Here is a 7,780-nt window from a genome sequence, read left to right as displayed (position 1 = left end):
TTACATTTTTAGTTAAAATACATTATAACTGAATGTCTACCTCAAGAAACGTGAAAGAAAAGCTATCTATTTACACAAAAAGTCTATTTATAGTCACTCATGCCTTTGAGCTTTAAATAATTTTGTAATCTCATAATTGATTTTAAGTTAAATTTTTTATATTTTTGGTCAAATTATAATTAAATATTTGTAGTAGGAAATGTAAAGTGAAAGCCATCCATTGACATGAAAAATCCATTTATAGTCACTCAGAGCTTCGAAAGCCTTATTACTTACTTTACACGATTTTATAAATTCACTTCATGCCTTTGAAAGCCCTAATACTCACTTTAAGTGGTTTTATAAATTCATAATTGATTTTAAGTTAAATATTTTTATATTTTTGGTTAAAACAGGTTATAATTGAATGTTTGTCTTAAGAAACATAAAGTGAAAGCCATCCATTGACACAAAAAGTCTTTTTATAGTCACTCATCCCTTTGAAAGCCTTATTACTCACTTTACACGATTTTATAAACGTATAAATTATTTCAAGTTGAATTTTTTTCAATTGTTGTTAAAATATATGATAATTGGCTGTTTGCCTCAGGAAATGTGAAGCGAAAGCCATCCGTTGATAAGAAAAGTCCATTTATAGTCACGCATGCCTTCGAAAGCCTCAATACTCACTTTAAATAGTTTTATAAATTCATAATTAATTTTAAGTTGACTTTTTTTACAATTTTGGTTAAAACAGATTATAATTGAATGTCTGCCTGGAGAAATGTGAAGCAAAAGCCACCCATTGACAAGAAAAGTCTATTTATAGTCACCCATGCCTTTGAAAGCATTATTCTGGCTTTAAATGGTTTTATAATCTCATAATTTATTTTAACTTGAATTTTATTTACATTTTTATTTAAAATAGATTATAACTAAATGTCTACCTCAAAAAACATGGAGAAAAGCCATCCATTTGCAAGAAAAGGCCATTTATAGCCACTCATGCCTTCGAGCTTTATATGATTTTGTAATCTCATAATTGATTTTAAGTTGAATTTTTTATATTTTTTGTAAAATTATAATTAAATGTTTGTTGTAGGAAATGTAAGGCAAAAGCCATCCATTGACATAAAAAGTCTATTTTTAGTCACTCATGCCTTCGAAAGAATTGTTGTTTGCTTTAAATGGTTTTGTAACCTCATACTTGATTTTAGATTGAATTTTTTTACATTTTTTGTTAAAACTGATTATAATGAAACGTTTGCCATGAGAACATAAAGCGAAAGCCATCCATTGACACAAATAGTCCATTTACAGTCACCCATGCCTTTGAAAGCATTATTACTCGCCTTAAATGGCTTTATAAATTCATAATTGATTTTAAGTTGATTTTTTTACTATTTAGGCTAAAACATATTATAATTGAATGTCTCTGTTAAGAAACGTGAAACAAAAGTCACCCGTTGACAAGAAAGGTCCATTTATAGTCATTCATGGCTTTGAAAGCATTATTACTCGCTTTTAATGGTTTTATAATCTCATAATTGATTTTAACTTGAATTTCTTTACATTTTTTGTTAAAACAGATTATAATTGATTGTTTGCCTCCAGAAATGTGAAGCAAAAACCATGGATTGATAAGAAAATTTCATTTGTAGTCACTCATGTAATCAAAAGTCTTATTACTTGCATAAAATGGTTTTCTGATCACATAGTTGATTTTAAGTTGAATTTTTTTACTTTTTTTGACAAAACAGATTACAATTGAAAGTCTGTCCTGAAAAACATGAAGCAAAAACCATCCATTGAAAAGAAAAGTCCATTTATAGTCCCTTATACCTTCAAAAGCATTATTACGTGGTTTAAATAATTTTATATGTCATAATTGATTTTATGTTGATTTTTTTTATATTTTTGATTAAAATAGATTATAATTGAACGTTTGCCTTAGGAAACGTGAAGCAAAAGCAATCTATTGACAACCCTATTTTAAGTTTAATTCTTTTTAGTTGTCGTTTAAAATAGATGATAATTAGATGTTTGCATCGAGAAATGTGAAGCGAAAGCCATCCATTGATAGAAAAAGTTCATTTATAGTCAATCATGCCTTCAAAAACTCTATTACTTTCTTTAAATGGTTTTATAAATTCATAAATGATTATAAGTTGAATTTTTTTACTATTTTGAATAAAACAAATTATAATTGAATGTGTACCCTGAGAAACATAAAGCAAAATCCACATATTGATAGCAAAAGTCTATTTATAGTCACTAATACTTTCAAAAGCATTATTACTCATTTTGAATGGCTTTATAATCTCATAATTGATTTTAAGTTAATTTTTTTTACATTTTTGATTAAAACATATTATAATTGAATGTCAACATTGGGAAACATGAAGGAAAAGCCATCTATTGGTAAGAAAAGTCTATTTATAGTCACTCATGCCGTAAAAAGCCCTATTACTCCCTTTAAATGATTTTTTAAATTCATAATGAATTATAAATTAATTTTTTTTTTATTTTGATTAAAATAGATTATAATTGAATGTTTGCCTTGAGAAATGTGAAGCAAAAGCCACCTATTGACAAAAAAAATCCATTTATAGTCACTCATGCCTTCAAAAGCATTATTACTTGCTTTAAATAGTTTTATAATCTCATAATTGATTTTAAGTTGAATTATTTTACATATTTAGTTAAATCAAATTATAATTGATTGTTTTCCTTGGGAAACGTGAAGTGAAAGCTATCCATTCATAAGAAAAGTCCATTTATAGTCAATCATGCCTTCGAAAGCCTTATTACTTGCATAAAATGGTTTTGTAATCTCATAACTAATTTTAAGTTGAATGTTTTTCAATTTTGGGTAAAAAAAGATTATAATTGAATGTGTGCTGCAAGAAACATGCAACGAAACCCATCCATCGACACGTAAAGTCCATTTATATTCACTCATGTCTTCGAAATCTTTATTACTCATTTTAAATAGTTTTATAATCTCTTAATTAATTTTAAGTTAAATTTTTTTACATTTTTGGTTAAAATAGATTATTATTGAATGTTTACCTTAGGAAATGTGAAGCAAAAACCATCCATTGATACGAAATGTTCATTTATAGTCGCTCATCCCTTCGAAAGCCTTATTACACGCTTTGAATGGTTTTATAATCTCATAATTGATTTTAAGTTGAATTCTTTCACATTTTTAGTTAAAATAGATTATAATTGAATGTCTACCTTGGGAAATGTGAAGCAAAAGCCAACCACTGACATGAAAAGTCCATTTATAGTCATGTATGGCTTCAAAAGCCTTATTACTTGCATAAAACGGTTTTAATTGAATGTTTATCACGAGAAATGTTAAGTAAAATGCATCCATTGATAAGAAAAGTCCATTAACAGTAAATTATGCCTACGAAAGTCCTATTACTTACTTTATGTGATTTTATAAATTCATAAATGATTATAAGTTGAATTTTTTACTATTTTGGATAAAACAGATTATGATTAAATGTCTGTCCTAAGAAACAGGAAGCAAAAGCCACCCATTAACAAGAAAAGTTTATTTTATAGTCATTCATGCCTTTGAAAGCATTATTACTAGCTTTGAATGGTTTTATAATGTCATAATTGATTTTAAGTTAAATTTTTTTACAATTTTAGTTAAAATATATTATAATTGAATGGTTGCCTTGGGAAACATGACCGAAAAGCCATCCATTGGTAAGAAAAGTCCATTTATAGTTACTCATGCCATTAAAAGCCCTATTACTACCTTTAAATAGTTTTATAAATTCATAATTGATTATAGGTTGAATTTTTTTATTATTTTAGTTAAAACATATTATAATTGAATGTCTGCCCTAAGAAACGTGAAGCAAAAGCCGCCTATTGACAAGAAAAGTCCATGTATAGTCACTCATGCCTTCGAAAGCTTTATTACTCGCTTTAAATTATTTTATAATCTTATAATTGATTATAAGTTGAATTGTTTAACATTTTTAGTTAAAACAAATTATAATTGATTGTTTGCCTCAGGAAATGTGAAGTGAAAGCCATCCATTAACAAGAAAAGTCCATTTATAGTCAATCATGCCTTCGAAAGCCTTATTAGTTGCTTTAAATGGTTTTATAAATTTATAATTGATTTTAAGTTGAATTGTTTTACCATTTTTGTTAAAACAAATTATAATTGAATGTTTGTCTTGAGAAACGTGAAGGAAAAGTCACCTATTGACAAGAAAAGTTGATTTATAGTCACTCATCCCTTTGAAAACCTTATTACTTGCTTTAAATGGTTTTGTAATCTCATAACTTATTTTAAGTTGAATGTTTCTACATTTTGGGTAAAAATGGATTATAATCGAATGCTTGTGGTAGGAAACATGCTGCAAAAGCCATCCGTTGACACAAAAAGCCTATTTATGGTCACACATGCCTTCGAAAGCCTTATTACTCGTTTTAAATGATTTTATAATCTCTTAATTGATGTTAAGTTAAATATTTTTATATTTTTGGTTAAAATAAATTATAATTGAATGTTTGCCTCAAGAAATGTGAAGTGAAAACTATCCATTGACACGAAAAGTCCCTTTAAAGTCACTAATCCTTTCGAAAGCTTTATTACACACTTTAAATAGTTTTATAATCTCATAATTAGTTTAAGTTAAATTCTTTTACATTTTTAGTTAAAATAGATTATAATTGAATGTCTGGTTTAAGAAACGTGAAGCAAAAGCCAACTACTGACAAGAAAAGTCCATTTACAGTCACTCATGCCTTCGAAAGCCTTATTACTTGCATAAAATGGTTTTGTAATCTCGCAATTGGTTTTAAGTTGATTTTTTTTTGCATTGTGGGCAAAATAGTTTATAATTGAACATTTACAGTGAGAAATGTTAAGTCGAAGCCATCCATTGATAATCAATTATGCCTTTGAAAACCCTATTTCTCGCGTTAAATGGTTTTATAAACTCATAATTGATTTTAAGTTGAATATTTTTACTATTATGGTTAAAGCAGATTATAATTGAATGTCTACCTTGATAAACCTAAAGCAAAAGCCACCATTGACAAGAAAAGTCTATTTATAGTCACTCATTTTTTGAAAGCATTATTACTCGTTTTAAATGGTTTTATAATCTCATAATTGATTTTAAGTTGAATTTTTTTACATTATTGGTTAAAACATATTATAATTGAATATCTCCCTAGAAATCGTGAAGCAAAAACCATCTATTGGCAAGAAAAGTCTATTTATAGTCACTCATGCTTTCGAAAGCCTTATTACTCGCTTTAAATGATTTTATAATTTCATAATTGATTTTAAGTTAAATTTTTTTCACATTGTTGGCTAAAATAGATTATAATTGAATATCCGCCTCAAGAAACATGAAGAAAAAAAATCCATTAGCAAGAAAAGTCCCTTTATAATCACTCATGCCTTTGAAAGCATTATTACTTGCTTCAAACGGTTTTATAATATCATAATTGATTTTAATTTAAATTATTTTTCATTTTTGGTTAAAAAGATTATAATTGAATGTTTACCTTGGAAAACATGCAAGAAATGCTATTCATTGCTAAGAAAAGTCTATTTGTAATCACTCATGCCTTCGAAAGCCTTATTACTTGCATAAAATTATTTTGTAACCTCAAAACTGATTTTAAGTTTTAGGCAAAAATAGGTTATAATTGAATGTTTACTGTAGAAAATGTAAAGCAGAAGCCATCGATTGATAAGAAAAGTCCATTTATAGTCAATCATGCCTTCGAAAGCCCTATTACTTGCTTTAAATGGTTTTATAATTGATAATTGATTTTAAGTTGAATTTTTTTTCTTTTTTTTTGTCAAAATGGATTATAATTCAATGTTGTTTCAAAAATGTGAAGCAAAAGACATCTATTGGAAAAAAAAGTTCACTTATAGTCAATCCTGTTTTCGAAAGCCTTATTACATGCTTTAAATTATTTTCTAAATTCATAACTGATTTTAAGTTGAATTTTTTTACCTTTTTTATCAAAACAAATTATAATTGAATGTTTGCACTGAGAAACATGAAGCAAAAGCCATCAATTGATAAGAAAAGTCCATTTATAATCACTCATGGCTTCGAAAGCATTATTACTTGCTTTAATTGATTTTAGAATGTCGTAATTGATTTTAAGTTTAATGTTCTACATTTTTTGATAAAACATATTATAATTGAATGTTTGTGTTGAGAAACATGAAGCAAAAGCCATGCATTGATAACAAAAGTCCATTTACAGTCACTCATGCCTTCGAAAAGCTTATTACTCACTTTAAATGGTTTTATGATCTCATAATTGATTTTAAGTTGAATTTTTTATATTTTTAGTTAAAATAGATTCCAATTAAATGTTTACCTCCAGAAACATGATGTGAAAGCTATCCATTGAAATGGAAAGTCTCTTCATAGTCGTTCATCCTTTCGAAACCCTTATTACTGAATTTAAATGATGTTATAACCTTATAAATTATTTTAAGTTGAATTTTTTTTAGTTATCATTAAAATATATGATAATTAGATGTTTCCCTCAAGAAACATAAAGCAAAAGCCATCCGTTGACAAGAGAAGTCCATTTATAGTCAATCATGCCTTTGAAGGCTCTATTGCTTATTTTAAATAGTTTTATAATCTCATAATTGATTTTAAGTTTATTTTTTTAACATTTTTTGTTACAACAAATTACAATTGAATGTTTACCTTGAGAAACATGAGCCATCCTTTGATAAAAAAGTCTATTTACAGTCAATCATGCCTTCGAAAGCCCTATTACTTTGTTTTAAATGGTTTTAAGAATTAATAATTGATTTTAAGTTGAATTTTTTTACTATTTTGGTTAAAATAGAGTATAATTGAATGTCTGCCCTAAGAAATGTAAAGCAAAAGCCACCCATTGATAAGAAAGGTCCATTTATAGTCATTCATTCCTTCAAAAGCATTATTACTTGCTTTAAATGGTTTTATAATCTCATAATTGATTTTAAGTTAACTTATAATTGAATGTCTACCTAGGGAAACGTGTAGGAAAAGCCATCCATTGGCAAGAAAAGTCCATTTATGATCACTCATGCCTTTGAAAGCCTTACTACTTAGATAAAATGGTTTTGTGGCCTCATAATTGATTTTAATTTCAATTTTTTTGTATTTTGGGCAAAAACAAGATATAATTGAATGTTTACCACAGGAAACATAAAGCAGAAGCCATCCATTGACAAGAAAAATCCATTTATAGTCAATCATGCCTTTAGAAGCCCTATTACTCATTTTAAATGGTTTTATAAATTGATAATTGATTTAAAGTTGAATTTTTTTTTTGTCAAAATGGATTATAATTGAATGTCTACCTGGGAAATGTGAAGGAAAAGCCATCTATTTATTGGTCCTAAATTAATGTGCTAGAGTGGAGGAGAATAACACTTTTTGGCTCTTACTATATTTGACCTCTAACTGGGGGCAAGTTAAAGCTCAATGAAGAGAAATTAAATGCAAGATGAAGGAATAATCTAACAAAGAATGAAATGAAAAATAAAACAAGGAAGACAATACATAAAAATTTATAGTGGTTCGGTCAAAGACCTACATCCACTACCTTGATTGTTCAACTAGAGATTTTTCAAACCAAACTACTATAAACGGTGAAATTTCCAAGCTTCCACCAAGCTTTTACAATAGCTTTTCTTAGGTTCAGCCATAACCTTTAATAATAGTTTTTTTCGAGATCAACCAAAACCCAAAACTAACTTTTCTAAGCTGAGTTAGAACCTATA

The sequence above is a fragment of the Theobroma umbraticum genome, unplaced genomic scaffold, assembly GCF_002168275.2.
Source record: "Theobroma umbraticum cultivar Fairchild unplaced genomic scaffold, ASM216827v3 scaffold_743.0, whole genome shotgun sequence".
Lineage (NCBI taxonomy): Eukaryota > Viridiplantae > Streptophyta > Magnoliopsida > Malvales > Malvaceae > Theobroma > Theobroma umbraticum.
Note: the sequence above shows the minus strand (reverse complement) of the source record.